Below are 22485 nucleotides of genomic sequence, written 5' to 3' on the forward strand. Positions count from 1 at the left end.
TCCATGAGGAATGGAGTCTGGTTCCTTCCCTCCTGGTACAAGGCCAGAACCTTCCCTTCTTTGCAAGAGTGCCCTGCCCGGCTTTGCTTCAGGGGTGTCCATGTCCATTACCTATGCTTATACATATTATACATATGCCCATATATATATATGTGTATATATATATATATATATATATATATATATATATATATATATATGATTGGCTGAGGCATGTATTAATTACTTTTTTGTTGCTGTGACAAAATACCTGATAAAAACCAACTGAACGCAGGAAGGGTCATGTTGACTCTCAGTTTGAGGGGACAGTCCTTCATGAAGGAAAGGTGTGGTGGCAGGAATCTGAGGTGGCTGATCACATTTTATCTAGTCAGGAATTACTGTCCTTTTGAATATTTTATTTATTTATTTAAAAGGAGAAAGAAACAGAGAGAGAGAGCGAGATAAAGGAGTATGGGTACTTCAGGGCCTCATGCCACTGCAAACAAACTCTAGACACTTGCGCCACTTTGTGCATCTGGCTCTACAAGAGCACTAAAAAATCGAGCCTGGGTTGTCAGGCTTTGCAAGCAAGTCCCTTGAACCTAAGCTGACCATCTCTCCAGCCCACATTGTCCTTTGCATCCCGTCTGGAAGCGTGGGCCCACGGGCAGCGCTGCTCATGGTCAGGGTCTTCCCACTTCAGTCCAGTCCAGAAACACCCTCGCAGACACGTCCAGAGGCTTGTCTCCTAGTGGTGCTGAATCCCGTCAAGGTGACAGTCAGTTTTGAGCATCACAAAAGATGACCACACCACCCAGTCCAAAGCATGGGATCCTGGCTGCGTTGGTCCTTCGGTGCTTCAACCTTGGATGATGCAAGCCCAGAGTAAGTGACAGCAATTTTGTCTCCACGAGGGGTTCAAAAGACACAGAGTGGGGCTGGAGAAGATGGCTGAGTGGCTAAGGCCTTTGCCTGCAAAGCAAAATGACCCTGGTTCAACATCCCAGGACCCACATAAGCCAGATGCACAAGGAGGCGCATGCATTTGGAGTTTGTTTGCAGTGGCTGGAGGACCTTGTGTGCCCATTCTCTCTCTTTCTCTACTTCTCTCTCTCTCTCTCTCTCTCAAGTAAATAAATAAAATATATTTAAAATAAAAGATAGAGGGCTGGAGAGATGGCTTAGCGGTTAAGCGCTTGCCTGTGAAGCCTAAGGACCCCGGTTCGAGGCTCAGTTCCCCAGGTCCCACGTTAGCCAGATGCACAAGGGGGCACACGCGTCTGGAGTTTGTTTGCAGTGGTTGGAAGCCTTGGCGCGCCCATTCTCTCTCTCTCCCTCTATCTGTCTTTCTCTCTATGTCTGCCGCTCTCAAATAAATAAATAAATAAAATGAACAAAAAATAAATAAATAAATAAAAATAAAAAATAAAAGATAGAGAGTGGCTGGAGGATGATGTCATTTGTGTCTAGACACAGCTATGTTTGAAGTCAGGTTATGATCCAACAAAGGTCAGGTTGAGGTGGCTCAAAGTCCTGTCGAGGGGCTGGAGAGATGGCTTAGTGGTTAAGCGCTTGCCTGTGAAGCCTAAGGACCCCAGTTCGAGGCTCGGTTCCCCAGGTCCCACGTTAGCCAGATGCACAAGGGGGTACACACGTCTGGAGTTCATTTGCAGAGGCTGGAAGCCCTGGCGCACCCATTCTCTCTCTCTCCTTCTATCTGTCTTTCTCTCTGTGTCTGTAGCTCTCAAATAAATAAATAAATAAAATTAAAAAATAATATTAAAAAAAAATGTCCTGTCGAGTGTGGCTCCCTGCTCCATAGGCCGCAGCCAGCCTGTTAAAGGCAGTCATCATGTCTATGCAGGGGTCTTCCTCTTTGTGCCCGGATCTGGTTAAACAACAGCAAAAGCTAATGGACGGATCTGTTGCTCATCCTCTGGTCAGACAAATTAATTCCTGGCCAGGTCACTATGGATGATATGTTAGCCACTGTTCTTTTCACTGTAACAAAATACCTCACAAGGGCAACTCAGAGAAGGAAGGGTTCATTTGGTCTCACAGTTTGAGGGCACAGTCCTGCGGGGTGGGGAAGGCATGGCGGCGGGAGCGAGAGGCAGTTGTTCCCATGGCACCCGCAGTCAGGAAGCAGACAGCCGTGGGTGCTGGTGCTCGGCTCTGTCTTTCCTTCTTGCTCAGTCCAGGATCCAAGCCAACAGCATGGTGATGCGCATCTTCGGGGTGGGTCTTCCCTCCTCACTGAAGCCTCCCTGGAAATACTCAGAGAGGTGTCTTAACAGAAAGTTCTAAGCCCCATCAGGTTAACAACGGGAACGAACCGCTACAGGGGCCCAGCGGAAAGCAGCCAGGTGCCTTGCTGGTGGTGTGCAGGTTCGTGGCCCTGTGTGTTCATGTGAGGATAGGGTGTGCTGGGGCACAGCGAGGCCTTGGCCTCTTGAGTCTGAAGTCCTTTTCTCGTGGACAAAGTCCTCTCCAAACGTCTACAATTCTAGCATTCTGTTATCCACCTAGCACTTTATATCAGTCGTGGTTCTCCAGAAGAACAGAGCAATAGGGTGAATATGTATTACAAAGGGGGCTTATTAAGTCTGCTTACAGAACAAGGGCTGTCTGCCCACTAGAGAGTCAGGGAACTCAGGAGCAGTTCAGTCCACAAGGCTGGATGCCTCAGCAGTTCCTACGTGGCACTGCAGGCCTGGGAGGTTCTTGAAAGACCACTGGTCTTCAGTCCACGCTGGAAGGCTCAGGAAGCCATGTTCATGAAGGATAGCCTCAATGGGGTAGATTCACACAGCAGCAAGTGGCGCCGGCAGCCAGACAAAAGGCTCTGTGTTCGCTAAGATTTTCTTTATATGCAGCTGTGGTGGTTTGATTCAGGTGTCCCCCATAAACTTGGGTGTTCAGAATGCTAGGTTCCCAGCTGATGGAGATTTGGGAATTAACACCTCCTGGAGGCAGTGTATTGTTGGGGGCGGGCTTATGGGTGTTATAGCCAGTTTCCCCATGCCAGTGTTTGGCACACTCTCCTGTTGCTGTGGTCCACCTTATGTTGGCCAGGGAGTGATGTCCACCCTCTACTCATGCCATTGTTTTCCCCTGCCATCATGGAGCTTCCCCTCAAGTCATAAGCCAAAATAAACCTCCTTTTCCCACAAGCTGCTCTTAGTTGGGTGATTTCTACCAGCAATGCGAACCTGACAGAAACAATAGTCCAGCACTGCATGGGCTGCCCACTCTAGGAAAAGCCCTCCCCCCTCCAACGGTCCTTCCTGGAAACCCTCACAGAGCCGCCCACGACACAGACATGCTTCTTTCTCGATTTCTAATCTGATAAAGTTGAAAAGAGCATTTAACCACCATGCTATTATTCAAAAAAAAAAAAAAATACACAAAGTTGGCCTTGTAAAGGAGGCATGGCCTAGGACCTGAGGATGTTGGAGGTTGGGAAACGCCAGGGGTTGTAGGAAAATGCCACTGATGAGACTGGGTACGTGTGTAGACTCTGAATTTACAACTCCCTGTGACCCTGGAAGTGTCTTCATTTTGGGAGAACATGAGGAACTGGTGAGAATAAGCTCCAAGTTTATCTTTGGGGAACATGCGTACTCACCATCTAAACGAGCAAAGTCAAGCATGTTTCAGGAAAAACTTCTTGTACCCAGGTTTCCCAGAAAATTGCATCTGGAGCACTCTGAAGATTGGCCCTCAGTTGTTTGTTTTTAAAATAGCTCTGCGAGTGGGTCCACATTGTGATTTTTCATTCCACCAGAGCCAAAGGTGGTGTTTCTTTTGTTTACGGTATTAGCGTTACATTATTGGTGATCTCATTCTTCTTGTTGGTGACATGTTTACCTCAGTAGGACAATTATTGCAGGGGGCAAGTCGGGGTCCAATCTACCCACCAAACCTGCAGAACCAAAGAAAACGGCTCGGCTCTGTCCTGCAGCGTGCATATTACTCCTCTCTTGGATTGTTAAATTCTAATTATAGGCTGTTGATCTCCCTTAGAACCATTTATAAGCCTAAATGCTGTCCTGCGTCTTTTGCCAATAGGTGTGCTCTGCTGTCATTGTTGTGTTAAAACATAACATTTGCGCATTTAGAGTCCCAGAGCAGGAGAGTGTTCCCAAACCTGTTGGATGGAAAATGGGCGAAGTGTGACTCAAAACCTGGGAGGGGACAAAGAAAAATTCCACTTCACCTTGGTCCTTATCTATGAGAAATTTATATATATATTTATATGTAATATATATATATAATTTATATATATATAATTTATATATATATATAAATAATATATATAATTTATATATATATATATTATAACAGGTTATACAATACATACTTTTATCTTCTTGCCCCTGCTCCTGTTACCTTGGGGGCCTTCCTCAGTGGGGCTATGGGATTCACTGTGGGGTCATGAAGGCCTCAATCAGTCCCTAGTGGATAGTGGGGCACAGTACCTCAGGGTACTCCTGTCTACTCTGTGGCTCTTACAATCTGTCTACCCTGTCTTCCACAATGTTCCCTGAGCCTTGGCAGGCCAATTGGCAGTCTGATTAAGTGCTGAGTTCTCTGTGGCCTTTGGATCTCCGCTTTGTTAAGTTTTGACTGTTCACTGTGTTTGTCACCATCACCCTGGAGCTGGTTGTCAGGCTAGCAGTAAGAGCAGTGCTCACGTCTCTGCTTCCTCTGCAATGTCTCCTGGGCCCCAGCAGATGTGGTTTTGGTGGCACGTTCTGTGGTGGCAAGTCAGCTATCTTTTTGTGTCCCTGATGGATCTTAGCTCTGCTCCATTTTCTCTGCCATCTGTAAAATAAAACAGATTCTGCAACCAAGAGTTAGAGCAGTTTAGGTTAAAGGGCATATGCAAAGTCATTTCAGAGACGTTTTGGTGTGTAAGCCCACTCGTGGTCTCCAGAGAGCAGTGGGGGCTTGTCTCTGATGTCTGAGCTTCCTGTCCATGGGATTCTGACTTGGTTTCCAGTACCAGATACAAGTTCTGTCCCACTATGTGGGCCTCATGTCCAGTCAGAGAATAGTTAATTACCCTCAGAGGCTGTGTGCCACACACAGAAGTGGGTACTTCTTGTGTGCATGGTTTTGTAGTCTGCAGGGTCCCCTGCTTATTCATGCTGTGGGTGACTGTTTGCTCCCAGCAGTTCCCATAGGGCTCTCAAAGCACCATGAGACCAGCCAGGTGGGAGCTAGTTTCCCTTTATGGCCCAGCATGACATGCCAGTGTCCCGGTTTAACCTCAGCCTGTGGTGCCGTCAGCAATAAGACCTTACCTTTTAGCTCTGGCAGGATATCAAGTGTTTTAGCAATGGCCTACATTGTTTGGGGGGCCTCATGGGTCTCCCTGGCCAACAGCTCACTGTTGGAAGAACCCAACTGTGGACCTGAGATTTACTACCAGAGCCCATGGTTTTAAGGTTGAGCTTTTCCTACCTTCTGCCTGGACTGCCCTTCCTCCCCCTTTATTGGTGGCTGTAACTTGTAGAATGCTGGCCAGAGGGAGGGTTCCTATGGAAATGATTCCTATTGCCCTAACTTTGTATAGTTCCCTACGCACCTTCCTTACTCCCTCCCCCTCCAAGCCCCTCTGTCAGGTAAGCCCTCCCCTCCTCTCTAGTTCTTCTCTCTCCTGGTCTCACATATTCTTTGTGCTTACTACCATTTGACTCATCTCCACTTGATCCCGGTTAGGAACCCCAAATGAGAGAGTACATGCAGTGTTTGTCTTTCTGTGTCTATGTGACCTGGCTTAAAATGATTTTTTTTTTCCCCAACTCCATCCATTTTCCTGAAATTTTTCATTATTTTACTTTTCTTCTGCTGAATAGCATTCCACTGTGTACATGCATCGTATCTTCTATGATAAATTTCTGAAGCCCCAGGACGATGTGGCCCCACTTAAAATCTCAGCTAAAATGTCCTTTCCTCAGAGACCCCCCACCTGAGTGCCCACGCAGGATCTGAGTTCAGGCAGAAGCCCACTGCCTTCCCAGTACGCGTCCCAGTGGGTCACTGAAGAGAATGGTAAACAGTGTCTATCCTTCGCATGGAAGGCTGAGGAAGAGTCATGTTGGACTCCTTATGCCTATATAACATGCTAAGCAAGTGTGTCGTGTAATGGACATGTGCTTTGTGTCATTAGGTGGTGGCCAGTAGCGTTACAAAGGTTAAGAAAAACACTGTGAGTCAAGTTCATAAAAGGAGTGAGGTGAGCAAGGGAGTCAGTAATTTACAAAGCACATGTGAAATGCCTAAGATGTTTCCAGTAAAGACAGAGGAGCCTGTAAGACCCAAAAGTCACGGGAAAATGCTATCAGCAACCTGTGCAGCAGGTTAGAGGTGGCAGAATAAATGAACTTCATGATGGAACAAACCAGGGTGCACTGTACACACAGAGGTAAAATGACCAGGCTGTCAGGTACCATCACCTGCCTCACAGTTGGCAGCTGTGCGGCCCCCTTGCTCAGCCACTTGCCACTGATACTCAGTACAGTCCCAATTGTGTTCTGCCCAAGAAACAAAAGACCACAGCTGCCCAGTGGGCTGGGAGACGTCCTCCTGCCATGCCCCTCCAGATTTTAATAGCAAATGAGTGACGTCGCACTGGATGCCTACAGTCTGCTGAGTTTCCTCACTCACTCTCAATTATGGTCCCTGTAATAATCACACCATCATTAAAAGGAGTTGTAAAAGTGACATGGATACAGAGGTGCCAGAGACAGACAGAGATGGGAGAATGGCATATCACATAACTCAAGACTCAAAGACCATCTCTTTCTGCCTGTATCTCACCGCGTTGTAAACTTATTCAGTAAACTGCACCCTTCAAGCATCTACGTCTCCAAACTTGATCTGTGAGCCTTTCTGCTCTACCAGCTCCAGAACTGTTCACTCCGGGTGCACCTGGAGGTTCATTTCACACACAGTTATGTTGAAATGCCACATTGTGAATTATCTACTAGGACTGCTGGTGAAGGTGAAGTTAAGGTCAAATTAGTTTCTAAATACAGTTTTCCAAAGAGAAAATTCATTCAACATCTATTGGTTGTGTTAAGGGCTGAGGATACAGTGATGAGAAAGCAGCCCTGACCTCACGGGCTTTACAGCAACAGAATGACAGCAGAGAAATTATTCACATAAAGGCAAAGTTTCAACAATGGTAAGACCCGTGAAGAAGGCTAAGGGTCCTCTGAGAGCGTATGGCAGGGTAATGCGACCCACTTGGAGAGAGTGGCAGCTAATCTAAGTGAAAGGGCATCAGTGTCCCAGATAGAGGGGTTGGGCTGTGGCAAGGCCAGGTGATGAGATGATGTCACTGAGCCAGCATTCAGCACGCAGCCCGGGCTCATCTTCAGTCTCATGCTAGAAGCAGGGGTGCAGACCCAAGACAAACACAGAGAGTTCCTTCAGAGAGAGCCTTGGGGTCTTATCCCAGAGTACATTATGCATTGTGGTGTAGGTATCCACCACACCCAAGATGCCATCCATCTCAGGATAAAAAGAAAAAGAAACTGAGGGGGAGTGGGGCTGTAACTCAGTGAAGAGCTCCTGCTTAGCATGCATGTGGCCCTGGGTTTGATCCCCATCATGGCAAGAGGAAAACGATGGGCAGGAGGGATGGCTTAGTGCTTAAGGCACTTGCCTGCAAAACCAAAGGACCCAGGTTCGATTCTCCAGGATCTGCATAGGTCAGATGCACAAGGTGGCGCATGCATCTCGTGTTCTTTTGTAGTGACTGAAAGCCCTGGCACACCCATTCTCTCCCTCTCTCTCTACCCCCTCGCTCTCAATTAAATAAAATAATTTTTAATGCAATAAAAGGAAAAGACAAAACAAAACATGCACACACAAAACCAACCTCACAATAATTTACCTGGCTCCTTCCAGTCCTAACAAATAGCCTTAATGTGCCAACTCAAACCCAATTTTCAAGTCATCATTACTTAATATCTCACTGAATTCCAGTCTTAAAAAGAAGAAGTCAAGACTCCATTCCATGGCCGGTGTTATTTATCGTCTTTATAGCAACCATGAGAGGTAGCAATAACAGGTGCTCAGAGAGGAGGCATACATTGTGCCCAAGTTACTGACTTGAGTGACAAGGTCCAAACCCACCTCCAGGCTGTTCTGGCTCTGGAGCCAAAACCCCACGAACGTAAGAGGGGCTAACCAGGAATGTGGCTGTGATGGAGTGCCAGCCCATGGAGCAGCCGTCCCTTAAAGCTTCAGGGACTGGGCGTCTCCTGGGTGTATCTCACTATTGTGGCTGTGTTGGTATACTGTGGTTTGGGTAATGGAATTGGCTTCTGATACTTGATAAAGTGGTGTCTATCTAGGTTTGTTTTTTTCCCCATTTATTTGTTTTTCAGGCAATCTGAGTGAATGGAGGAGAAAGAGTGTATGGGGGGGAAGGGAGGGCAGAGTGCGTGGAAGAACAGACTGACCATGAGTTCATTATGTGGTGTTTGGAGATGGGCACCTGGTGGTTCACTACAATCTTATCTTTTCTTGGGCTGGAGAGGGCTTATGGTTAAGGTGCTTGCCTGCGAAGCCAGGTTTTACTTTCCAGATCTCGTGTAAACCAGGTGCATAAAGATGAGGCAAGCGCAATGTCACACATGCCCACTAGGTGGCGCAAGCTTCTGGAGTTCCATTGGCAGTGGCTGAGGCCTTGGCGTGCCAATTCTCTCTCTCTCTCTCTCTCTCTCTCTCTCTCTCTCTCTCTCTCTCTCTCTCTCTCTCTCTCTCTCTCTCTAAAATAAGAATCTTAGTGGGCTAGAGAGATGGCTTAGCGGTTAAGTGCTTGCCTGTGAATCCTAAGGACCCCCGTTCGAGGCTCGGTTCCCCAGGTCCCGTTAGCCAGATGCCAGATGCACAAGGGGGCGCACGCGTCTGGACTTCATTTGCAGAGGCTGGAAGCCCTGGCGCGCCCATTCTCTCTCTCCCTCTATCTGTCTTTCTCTCTGTGTCTGTCACTCTCAAATAAATAAATAAAAAATGAACAAAAAATATTTTTTAAAAAAAAGAATCTTAGCCAGGCGTGGTGGTGCATGCCTTTAATCCCAGCACTCGGGAGGCAGAGGTAGGAGGATTGCCATGAGTTCGAGGCCACCCTAAGTCTCCATAGTGAATTCTAGGTCAACCTGGGCTAGAGTGAGACCCTACCTCAAAAAACCAAAAATATATATATTCTTCTTTTGAATACATTTGAAACTTTCCATATAATGTTCTCTAAAACAGGGAGCAGGGGAGATGTTTCCCTGGGTAACAACACTTGCTGCTCAAGCACAAAGGCCTAAGTTCATTCCCCAGCACCTACATAAAAACCTGAGCATGGTCACTCATCCCTGCCACCTCAGCCCTGAGGACAGTGGAGACAGGAGGATCACTGGGGATCGCCGGTCAGCTAGTCTGTCCCAGAACAGCAGCGGTTTGTCAAGGAGACAGAGCATGATGGGGAGGACACCTGAACTTTTCCTGTGGCCTCCACAAGCATAGACACAGGGAGCCCGCATCTACACACAGAAGATGCACATGTACTACACACACATCACAACGCACTGAAGTAAAAGTTTTCCCAAACAAGTTCTGAGTTAAGTCTTGGGATCCACTTCTCCACGTCTCATAGAAGAAGTTCATTATGATATTTTCCTGCCGAAGTAGAAGTTATGTGGGTTGACAGCGAATGCGCATCATGAGGGGTATAATTAGGTTCCCACCTTGGGTTAGAGAACAGGAAAGTACCCAGTGTATCCTGCCACGTTGGGTCTCGGCACCAAATCCCAGGTCACAGGCACTTGGAACAGCCTGGCCATTTACCATCACCTGAGGACTTCACCCAGTCCCTTGACTTGTTAACTCTGTGACTATGGGCAAGTGACAGAGACTCTCTCTTCCCTTCTGTGCCCTGGTGGGGGAAAAAAAAAGAATGGCAAGGAGGGCGTGGTGACAAGCTTTGGGAAGGGTGATGGAGCAAGATAATACAGGCAGTGTACAGGGCTGGGGATGGAGTCGCTCTCAGAAGTGTTTTCCTATTGGTCCTGGTTTGGATGGACCCTCTCTCTACAGTGGTGTTTTTGAAGGAAGCTGGTACCCACCTAGCCTTGGACAGGTGACATCAGGGGACACTGTATGATGCAACACAGTTACTGACATTGTGTAGGTTCGGGCCTGAGGCCTATAAACAAGGTTTCTTTAGGTGCACATGGGCAATCTCTCTTTAGAAAATTTATTTTATATTATTTATTTGAGAGAAAGAGAGAGAGAGAGAAAATGGGCACACCAGGGCCTTCAGTTACTGTGAGCAAACTCCAGGTGTATGCGCTACTCTGTGAATGTGGCTTATGTGGGTCCCAGGGAATCAAACCTGGGTCCTTTGGCTTTGCAAGTAAACGCCTTAACCACTAAGCAATCTCTCCAACCAATCAATCTCTCTCTTTTTAAAAATTTTTTTTTTTGAGGCAAGCTCAACGGATTGGCCTTTTTATGAGAAAGAGCGAGAGTGAGCAAGAGGGAGAGAGGTGGGGAGAGAGAATTGGCAAACCAGGGCCTCCAGCCACTGTAATCAAACTCCAGACGTGCATGTGCCACCTTTTGCGCATATAAGACCTTGGGCACGCGTCACCTTGTGCATCTGGCTTATGTGGGATCTGGAGAGTTGAACATGGGTCCTTAGGCTATGAAAGCAAGTGCCTTAATGGCTAAGCCATCGCTCCAGCCCTGCCTCTGTTTTTAAATCCAGATGCAAACATTGTTCCTTCGCCTCTAACTTGAATGAAGGGTTTGGGGATGGAGGAGGGTGTGTGTGTGTGTGTGTGTGTGTGTGTGTGTGTGTGTGTGTGTGTGTGCGCGCGCGCTTTTTTCCTTTTCTTTGCCTGGTGCTGGCTTGGCCTTAGGTGGAAGCCCCGCCCAGAGACTGGACCAGCTCCTGGAGATCCTCCCTAGGAAGGAGATGTAGATATGAGAATTTCTGAGTGCTGTCGCTAGGGGGCGCCAGATCCCACGCAGCGGCTGGTCCAGGCAGGATGGGAGCCGCTAGAGGGGTTGCTGGCTCGGAGCTGGTACAACTAAGGGATGCCTTGGGCTCTGAGAGGTCCAGGGTTAGCGCAGTGTGCTCCTGGGGTCAACTTGGTGTATGGACAGTACAAGGACTGGGTGCAGGGCCTGACGCCCCAGGTGTGTTCTCTAAGTACTTACGGAGGAGCCCAAGGACAGCTCCAGGGAGCAGCTGGCCCAGGAACCCCAAATCCAAGCCCATTAGTCAGCCTTAGTGCAGTACCCCAGGCTGTCGTTTAAGGTAGGGAACGAGCGAGCCTTGAGCTGCAAGGGACTGGATGGAGTTCAGAGTGTCCCAGCCAGGCGTCCCTCATTCCTCCGCGGCGTTCCGCAAACCTAGGGGACTTCAACCATAACTTTTGGGCAGAAGGGAACAGTATTTAAGTACACCCAGGGCTAGGAATGTAGCTCAGTTAGTAGAATGCTTGCTTAGCACGCAAGAATCCCTGGGTTGGATAAATCAGCACCACCTAGCCAGGGAGGGTGGCCCAGGCCTGTAATCCCAACACTACGGAGGTGGAAGCAGGATCAGAATTTCAAGGTCATCTTTGGCTCCAGAGTAAGTTCTAGGCCAACTTGGGGTACATGGGACCATGTTTCAAAATAAAAATAAAATAGTTAAGTAAGCCGGACGTGGTGGAGCACACCTTTAATCCCAGGCCTAGGGAGGCCTTGGTTGGAGGATCACTGTGAGTTTGAGGCCAGCCTGAGACTACAGAGTGAGTTCCAGGTCAGCCTGGGCTACAGCAAGAGCCTGCCCTGAAAAACAAACAAAAAAATAAATAAATAAAGTTACACAGGTTTGGTGTAAGTCCATGTTTCACCTCATTACCACTGTTGTGATCTTGGGGGCATTTCTTAACTTCTCTGAGATGTCACTTGTTTTTTATAATAATTTTTATGAATTTTGAGGGGAGGAGAATGGGCATGCCAGGGCTTCATGCCACTGCAAACAAACTCCAGATGCACGTGCTACTTTGTGCATCTGACCTTACTTGAGTACTGGGAAATGGAATTTAGGCCATTGGGCTTTGCAAGCAAGTGCCTTAGCCACTGAACCATTTCTCCTAGCTTTCTCCTTTTTATTTATCTTTCAAACTATTTGTTTGAAAAAGAGAGACCACCTGCCACTGCAAACAACCTCCAGATATATGTGCCACTTTGTGAATTTGGATTTATGTGGGTGCTGGGGAATTTAATCCAGGCTTTGCAAGCAAGCACCCCTAACCATTGAGCAATCTCTCCAGTCCGCTTGTTTTTGTAAAACAACTACTGGCAGGGCATAGTGGAGCGTGCAATTAATACCAGCACTTGAGAGGCTAAGGGAGGGGATGGCATGAGTTTGAGGCCAGCCTAGGTGGGCTAGAAAGAGAGTTCCAGGTTAGCTTGGGCTAGAGTGAGATCTTGCTTAAAAAACAAAACACCAGCCAGGCATGGTGGCGCATGCCTTTAATGCCAGCACTTGGGAGGCCCAGGTAGGAGGATCACCATGAGTTCGAGGTCATCCTGAGCCTACATAGTGAATTCCAGGTCAGCCTGAGCTAGAGTGAGACCCTACCTGAAAAAAAAAAAAAAAAAACTTAAGTACTTCCATGTGGACATTGTGAGATGATATCGAACTGTGAGCAGTGACTGCTTGATAAGCCTGGCCTGGCGGCAGCTATTAAACCAGGTTAATACCTATCCTGACCCAAGTAAAGTGTCCAAAGCTCTCCATACTGATGCTCTGGGGCCTGGAAGAGACCCAGGCCCAAGGCCTCCACCAGAATTGAGGGGAGAGAGCTGTACTTTCTGGAAACTGATGCCGAGACACCCCGACGCGATGTTGCAGGCGCCCAGTCTCGTAAGACTCTTGGAATTCCTCTCCTGCAGGCTCAGCCAAAGAAGGAAGTTAGCAGCAGCGACCTCAAGCGGCCCCTTAAGGACATAGAATAAATAAATCCTCACCCCTTGGCAGTGAAAAATTACAAAGTAATGGGATAGACAGAAAGATGAAGACACTTTCTGGAGTTCACAAAGTCAGGTGGCTAATCTGACTTCTGGCTCTCACCTCCACTGGGTGTTCTCTACACCTCCTCCTGCATCATGGGTCACCAGGGACCTACCTGCTCTCCTCTCCATCCCTGGGTGCCACCAGGGGCTGGCCCCTTACCCACTTCCTTCATTCTCTGCAAAGCCCGGGTGCCAGCAAAAAGCGCGCTGAGCCAGTGTTCACTAACGAATGAGCATTCCCAGCTTCCAAGGGGCGCCTGCGGCCTCCAGGCCCGGGGTCTGGCCATGGCCTCCTGCAGCTCCTACAGCGATGCCTAGGATAGAGACCAGCAGAGAGACTTGGTGCCCGGCTCCAGAAGAGGCCGCAACCTGGGCCCTGGGGTCCTCTCTGTGGAAGGAGACTTTCAGTATGGCCTGGGGCCTTTCTAGAGTCCGCCCGTCCCCACTTCCCAGAACAGCTTCGCTGGCAGGGATGTGGCCAGGAAAAAATTAAAAAGGCTTCACTGGGCAGCGGAGGCGGGAGCCGAGCCGGTGAGCTGGGCAGTTTCGCCACCGGATACCAGGGGGCAGTGCTGCGCAGCAAATACGGCGGCACAAGACCAGCAAGTTCACCGGAGCCCCTCCATCTCTCAAAGACCCCCCCACACACACCCCGAAAATTCCTGCCAGGGCACTCCCGATCCCAACAGCCTCCTCGCCCCATCACACCCTAAAGGGGCCACGGTCCCCTCCCTTAGCACGCATCCTGGCTGTCTCTGCTGGGTTAAGGCTGGGTGGATGCCCACCTGTGACTCGGCCCAAAAGAGGGGTAAACTGGGAGTGACAGGGTGCCCCTTCGTTTTTATAAGCTATATGCGCCCTGGTAGGGTGACCGCGAGGGATGGCGTTGGCTAGGACTTTCTCAGCCAGAACCCTGTGGAAATTAGGGGGCCGCCTTTGAGAGTAGGAGAAGCAAGGGAGCGGGGCGGGCCGCTTGCTTTCCATGGCTTTCGGGGTGTATGTAAAATTCGGTGGGGGTGGGCTGGAGAGATGGCTTAGCGGTTAAGTGCTTGCCTATGAAGCCTAAGGACCCCTGTTCGAGGCTCGATTCCCCAGGCCCCATGTTAGCCAGATGCACAAGGGGTGCATGCATCTGGAGTTCGTTTGCAGTGGCTGGAGGCCCTGGCGCGCCCATTCTCCCCCCTCCCCGCCGTCACTTTCAAATAAATAAATAAAAATAAAAACAAAAAAAATTAAAAAAAAATCGGTGGGAGTGTCGGAGGCTCACCATTAGCCAAGCGGGAACCTCCTCCCAGATGGATAAGTGGGGTTCAGTCAATCTTGCAGCAGAACCCTAGCTCTGGAATAGGTGTTGGGAAAATGCCTTTCTTTCTAGCCAGGAGTCTGCATGCAGGTTGAGGCAGTGGGCAAGCTGGGGCCTGTGACATGCTGCGTGTCCCCCCACACCCACCCCCCCACACACCCACACACCCACATTGGAGTGGCTGTGACCTCGGTTCCCCGTCCCGCCCCAGCGGAAGAGGCCGGGCCTTCCTGGCCCTTGGAAGCTTGAGAAATAGAAACCAGACATGATTCTTTTGGGGTTTGGTCTCCTTGGACTGGGATTTACGCCCCCCCCCCTTTATTGTAATAAATAAAATAAAAAGGTAGCTATATGTCAGTGTGTGAATGCTGGTGGCTGTTCTCTGAAGAATTCGCACTTTAAAATTGCTTTCTGTGAACGCAGAGGAAGAACTTACAAACCACCGTTATGTAATTTGAAACCATCAATAGGCCCTCTTTAAGGTTGTCTTTATTGTAGGAAGTCAAGGTAATGATTTCGTCCCTGTCTAATTTCATCCCAATGTACAGCGTCGCTTTTATAGCCTTTCAAAGGTAAGTGAAAGGCGTCAATCTAGGACCCTTTTTGTGGCCGATTAACAGTTTAAACTGGTTTTCTAACCCTGTCACAACTATTGGGCTGATAAACAGGATTTCTGCGGAGACATTAGCAAGTCTGTAAATAGATCATTTTTTTTTAAACCCAGGCAATTCTGAGCTCCTCTGGAAAATAAAATCAAATAAAACATAGGTCCAACAGGCGTCTGTGTGTCTCACCTCCAAGACACATGTGCGTACAAATGACTTCTGGAGAGCTGTTTGCGTCCTGGTTATTATGATCGTGACTATTATGGCCATAATCTTAGGAGAAAGTGAACAAGCCGAAGACGACTCAGGACTATGAAAATCAGTGTCCTCTGGGCATTGGTAAAGTGCTTCGTTGCAGTTTACCAGTGCCCCCTCCCCACTAATCGTGGGCAAAACCTGGTGCTTTCTTGGACAACGAACCGTCCAAACAAAAACATGTAGTTATATCTCAAGAGTTCTGCCGACGAAAATATTCCATGTGACCCCTACTGGGACAGCAGCTGCAGAAGATGTGCAGATGGAGAGGGACCGGTGCGTCGCCCTCCCCTCACTGAGGAATCCTTAATGCTAAAAACAAACAAAGAAAGAAAATCAAAGAGAAATTGACGCCCAGAGGCAAAATAAACAATTTGCAACTTTTTCTTTTCTTTCTTCCTTTTTTTTTTTTTTTTTTTTTTTGAAATATTAGGCGGAGGCCCAATCCATGGAAGGGGTTTGTCTTCGGCGGCGCTGCATGGTTTCTCTGATGTGCTACAACCTACATCCCGCAGAGAGGCTCTGGGGTGGGGGGGGTGCGGTCACCCCAGGGTCACCTGTGATGAGGCCCGGGTCCCCTTCTCCCCAGGGAAGGATGGAACGCGGTAGCGACGTCAGAGTTTAAGGCGTCCAACCTGGCACCCATCCCCGGAAGATGCTGGGGAGGGGGGGGAGACGAACCCCAGGACCCGGGGGAACCACCGAGACGCCCCCTCTCCCTAAAGGGCTCTAGGAGTTTCGGGGATCCCCGCCTGGGGAGGAAGATGAACGAGCTTTTTGGACTGGAGCCCCGAGGTCGGTCCAGACGCCTAGGTGAGATCCCCCGGCCGGCCGGCGAGCCCCGGGCTGCGAGCGGGCCCCCCGGGGCCTCTTGCAAAGTCCAGGCGCGCAGGCCGCCAGCTCTGGCTTTGGCTCTAGGACGCCGGGTCCCAGGGGTCTGGGGACACGCCTCCCGAGCGCTGAGGGGGGACCCGCCACCCGGGGGGTGGGACCCTCGGGGAGCCCCGCCAGGCTGCGGAGCGCGAAACGCAGCCTCGGGCGACGAGCGGGACGCGCAGCCGAACTCGCACTCCAGCCCCGCGGCCGGGCCCTGGGGCTCCGGAGGGCGCTCGTCCGGGACCCCGTCCCTCCCGCAAGTGCCACCGCCCAGGGAACGCGTCCAGCCCACCCAGCCCTGGAGGTGCCGATGGGGCGGCGGGTGGGGCGAGCGTCTCGGCGGCTCTTACCTCCCAAGGCCGGCGACGCCGGGAGGGAGAGAGAGAGAGAGAAAGAGAGAGAGAGAGAGGGAGAGAGAGAGAGAGAGGGAGAGGGAGAGAGAGAGAGAGGCTGGGGGCCCGGGTTCCAGGCCCAGCCCGGCTGCAGGCCTCGCGGCCCAAGTCCCTGCACGCTCAGCTAGAGCGTGGCCCCGACCTCTCCCGGTCCTCCTTCCCCGGGGGGGGGGGGGGGGGGGGGAGGGGGTCCACCCTCCAGGGCTCTGGTCTCGGACTCTTCTCTCCTTCCCACCCAGGCTCCCACCCCCCAACTCTTCTGCACTTTGTCCCCAACGGATCCCAAACGACCCCCCCCCCAGTACCCACCCCAAAAGGCACCCAGAATGCCAGCACTTCTTCAACCCCTGTGGGTCGCCTGTCGCTTTGGAAGGCAAACTGACCCCAGGGCTGGATTTGGACCGCTTAGGGAGAGGCCCGAAAGCTAAGGACGGTCAGGAGACAGGACTCCGTTAACACCAGCGCAGCGTCCGGGGACAGCATCCTCTCCGACGTCCCCAGCCCGGGACCTTAGCCCATTGTACAGAAAGAGAAGCAGGACTGTTAACCCGTGAGCATTTATAAACATCACGTTTCTCATGTGATGGATTCCAGTCTTTTGAATACAGTCTCTACCTCTTCCCCCCCCCCATACTCATTTAGTTTCTGGGTGCTTTCTTGCTTGGTTTAAGCAACGCGACGAAGAAAGGGTAAAGACAGCCCCATACCTTTCAATAGCGGGTACTAACAACCTGGAATTACAGCTCCCGAACTATCAGAAATGAAACTGTGTTTGTGAAAATCTGTAACCCTGGCTATGTAATTGGACACATTCATCAAAAAAAAAAAAAAAAGATACTTCACAGGTGAAATGATTTGACAATTGCTTCCATATTTTTAATATCTTTTTTCAAAATTGTATAGAAGACTTTTCCCTGAATACAACAGGCTGAATGCTTCCGCTTGGAAAGTTCAGTAGAGCCTTAGTCATCGGAGAGCTACAGTTATCATAAATTGCCTTTAAAGTATATATTAAAGTGATTGAAATTTTCTTTCCTTTTTTTTTAAAGAAAAAAAATAGTCTCTAAAGTAATACACTTCTTAACCTTACCAAATAGACTTTCATGAAACTTGAAAATGGTTCCCGTGAACTTTTTTCTTGGAGAAATTTCACTTTAAACATGATGCTTCTGAGACTCTTAGAAAGTAAAAAGGAAAGAGGAGGAGAAGGAGTTGCAAGCCACCCCTCCCAGTGGTCCATTTACCCCAGGGTCCCTGCACGCCCAGGTCTCGCCCTGGTGGCCCAGGCAGATGTTTTCATGCCTGGGGGATTTTGCATTCCTGAACGCTCTGCTTTAGGGCACATCCTGACTTGATGGCGTTTCAGGAACCTCAGGCCTGTCTGGGTGTCTAGAATTTGGGGGGTAGGAGCTCAGTAAGTATTTTGGGCTTGCTGACACCAGTGTAAAAACTGACCAGATTCATAGAGGCTGAAGATCAAATCAAAACAGCTCTTCATGGTGCAGGAAGCACTCCCTTTTTTTTTTTTTTTTTTTTTTTTGCCCCTTCGTGTTTTTAACCCTGTGTCCTCTCTATTCCATTCCTGCGTTCCGGGAGCCAGCCTCGAGGGCTTATCAAGGAACTGCTTGCTTTGAGGTTCTGCCCATAATCTTGGTAACTACTTACACTAAGGGTGCGTAATTCACATCCTTATACTTTAATCTTCAGCAACTAGGTTTTCAGATTAAATGGGGTTTCTATCCCTAAGTAATTTTTCACTGGTTTTCACTCTATCCCTTGGATTAACACCCTCTATTTTTCTCCCATTTATTCACTTGGTCACTTAAGCCTTCAAGGACAGCAGTTTGCCTAACTGACCAAACTTCCAAAACGCTTTCACAATAGTAGTTGTTTGTCTGCTGGGGATGCTTTTAGCCAAGAAGTCCCTAAGTCAACCCAGAAAGATGAGAAGGAGGGAAGGATGGGATAATGACATACGGGTAACTGAAGGCAAAAACACTGTTTTGTCATGCAATTGGGGGGGGTGTTTTATCCCCAATGGATGTTTTAAAATTATAAATATCAAATGAATTGTCATAAAAATGTAAGTTGTCAACTTCCAATGTGTATTCAGGCCACAATATTTTCCCCACAAGACATGGGATATACATACATACATACATACATACATATCAACTAAAAGTGGAGTGTCTAACTTCACGTGCTTAATTCTATAAGCGTCAGTCTGTCCTTTGTAGGAAAGCCCCACCTTAGAGGAAATGAAAAGGTTGGAGGGGCACCCATAACACGGATACAAAATAATTACCTTGTTGAAACACTCAAAGGAGCACAAATTAGTATTTCCATGTCTCATTTCAGCCCCAAGGAGACCGAATTTGGAATGCAAGAGGAAATGCAATTATTAGGAATTGAAACGCTTGCCCAGAGCATTCTAAGCAAATCAATCGTTCGTCCAAGTTTTATTTTTAAGCCTATTTCCCATTTGCTTTACTCAATTAAAAAAAATTTTTCCCAAGAGAGAGGAAAAATTTGCAAAATGTCTCATTAAGAGCAAAGATGAATCGAACTTCAACTTCTGAATGCTCTGCAGCTTGAATGGAGACCCTGGAAGCTCCTGGAATGAGAGAGTTCTGCCAGCTTCCTTTCGTCCTGCTTTCCATCTGTGAGCGGGTTTCTAGAGGGTGAGCTGCTAAAGATGCAGATGGCCGAACAACTTTGGCCCTGGAGTTTTCATTTATTTTGTTTCTAAGATGTTATTTCTCCAGAAATGTGGGTTTTAAATCATTTCTCACCTTTGATCTAAGTTTTGTTTTGAGAAACACATCAGACCAGAGGGTCTCTGTATTTTATATGAGGTCACAAGAGGAAAAAGAAGGAAAATAGGGAAGGTCTGATTTGGTGAATCAAATGGATTATTGGTTTCACTCTTTGGGAATTTATAGTGGGCACTTATAAAATTAACATTTTTTAACACATGCAGAACTTCACTGATAGAGTGATGTCTAAAATGGGTGGCATGTGCAGAAGGGAAATATTGGCTGAGCGAGGCAGTGCTTTGTGGAAAGCTGATGAGATTCAAAGCGGTTCCCTCAGCCTAACTCTGAAGCCAGAAGTTTGAGGAATATATAGATACAGTAGTACACTGTACCCTGTACCCTGTTCTCTGCCCCTCCTAGCTCAGGTCACCCCAGCTCTGAGCACCCGCAGCAGAACAGGAGGCTCCAGAATCAGAGAGTTATTCAAAAAGAAGGTAGAGGTTCAACTCCTTGTTTGTTTTTGCCTCAGCATTTCCCCACCAGTGGGAGACCATTACCCTGGACAATGTTCTATTCCATTGTCATTATCTCCCAGGGAACTAAAACAATGCTCTGTTTGGCTTCCCAGGCAGGGGGATTTGTTCTGCTTCTGCTTAAGCAAAATCCCCGACTGAGTTTCTGACCCTGTCACTTGATATCCAGCAGGGATACCTGGAGACAATTTTTTAAAAATCTGCTATCTTGTGTTTTGTAATTTCATTCTCTGAGAAATAGCCCTGAAACTCGATTCTTAATCAAGAGGGATCTCACCAGTGCTGGGGGAGAGGGTCTGAGAAGCTGCAGGAGATCTTCTCATTTAAATCAGCCAGATAGGATTTATTTATAGTTGTCTGGTTTGGTTTGGTTTGGTTTGGTGTTATTGAATAACAAACCCTAAAAGATTCTGTGTTGCTGTTAGATACTATAAGATCTCAGAATCTGCTATCATATCATGGTGTTTCCTTTCTGTTTCTTTTTAAATGCATAAGTGAATTAGATAGATAGATAGATAGATAGATAGATAGATAGATAGATAGATAGATAGATAGATGATTAGAAATTGTGGGGTTTTTTGTTTCTCCTTAAAGCATAAGCGAGAAAGATAGATGATTAGATAGATTAGATTAATAGAAAATTAGGTAGTAGATTAGATAGATTAATGGATTGATGATAGATGACAGAAGGTTAGAGATCATAGGGTTTCCTTTCTTAAATCATAACTGAGATAGATACTAGATAGATGATAGATACATAGATGATTAGATAAATTAGATTGATAGGTGGTAGATTAGATAAATAGAGAAATGCCAGATTAGATAAATAGATAGGTAGGTAGGTAGGTAGGTAGATAGATAGATAGATAGATAGATAGATAGATAGATAGACAGACAGACAGACAGACAGACAGACGGACAGGTAATATGTCAAGATCATTAACATGCATGACAGATGTTGACAAACACTAATTCTTTGGCACTATTTTGCCATACTTGAGATCTTCTACTGAATTGGAACTTTCCCCTTACAAGCTCCACACTACCTGACTTACCTCAGTTCTTGCCACAGAATGCCATGTTTGTCCTAGAGCTCAGGAGTCAGTAGGACACTTAAAACTGTTTTGCCCTTGAACTTGAGGCAAATAAACGGCCGGCTTCACCCCAGTTGTTGCCATCACTTTATTACTCTTGTTCTGTTAGGCCACGCGTAACTTGAGAAGTCCAAATGCAACAGCTGCATATAATAAAAGCGTAATTAGCTACCTGAGGTGATTGAGCCCCATGCTAATGAGGCCAAGGTCTTATGCTGATTGGCTTAGCCCTGAGATGTTAATGAATAGCTTTGGCTACCAGCAGCCAGCCCAGGGCCTGATGGGTCAACCCTATCCCCAGACAGCTAACAGAGAACAGCTCAGAGTTTAGGTCTCACTTGGAGAGCCAGAGAGCCACTAGGGAAATAGCGATGGCAAAAAGGCTTAAGAGTTGGGGATCAGGAAGCAGACAGACCTGTGTTTGAGTCTTGGCTCAGAGTAAACCTAAGCAAGTAAGGCCCCTCTGAGCTTCTGTTGCCACATTTCTCATAGAGGAAAGAGAATAAATAGCCCATTATTTGTTATAAAGCTCAACTGTCAAGGTTCATGAAAAGCACTCACCACTTTATAGCTTATGATTGGTTCATCTAAGGAACAAAGCTCTACAAGGAAGATGCCAGCTTTGAGTGTTTCCAGTCCTAGTGCCCTCACTGGAAGGTCTACCCTGTGGTTGCCATGATTACGGACCTCACTGTGTGGCACAAGGGGAGCTCCATTTAAGTGGCGTGTTTGGACTATACAACCATGATACACACTGTAAGTCACAACGGTCTTCAGGCATGGGATGCTTTACAGATGTCTACATAAACCTGCATGTTCAAATGCTCCAGGTAAGTTTGTGACATTGAGATCAACATGGCCACCATGTTTATTTTTTCCTGAAAGATATTAAATATAGGGCTGAGGGCATATCTCAGTTGGTAGAGTGCTTGCCTTGCCCTGCCCAGGGTTGCATCCCCAGCACCACATAAGAGATCATAGAAGATCAGAAGTTCAAGCTCATCTTCACATAATAAGTTCAAGACCATTCTGGGATACATAAGACTGGATCTCAAAAACAAACAAACAAACAAACAAAGAAATAGAGATAACTATCTGTTAAATGCAACAGATCTGTGTTGAATCTGCAGTATTCATGTAACATGTGAGGTGTGGTGGAATGCACACTTATAATTCCACCACCAGGGAGGTAGAGACAGGGGAATCTATGGACCTCACTGGCCAAATAGTATAACCAATTGGTTTAGGCCAATGAGAGACCCTGTCTATAAAAGGTGGATGGAATGAATATCCAAGGATTAATATCCATCGTGGTTCTCTGACGTCCACAAGCATACCTACACATGTGTGCCTCCCACATGGGCACACAAACACATTACACACGTACAAAGAAAAAAAAAAAAAGACAATAATCTTGCCACAGGGGAGCCCTGAAATTGAGGATATCTTTTTGCAAGTAAATGCAAGCTATGTGAGCTCATTGGTAGCTTGTAAGTTCTCATTTGGCCACTGATGTGCTGGGACCCAGAAAAATCTATCTGAATTGTGTCCCTTCCTTCTCTCTTTGTGTCTCCCCATGAGTGTCCTAGTCATTCCCAAAGCCTCT

Source organism: Jaculus jaculus, chromosome 1 (assembly GCF_020740685.1).
Source record: "Jaculus jaculus isolate mJacJac1 chromosome 1, mJacJac1.mat.Y.cur, whole genome shotgun sequence".
NCBI lineage: Eukaryota > Metazoa > Chordata > Mammalia > Rodentia > Dipodidae > Jaculus > Jaculus jaculus.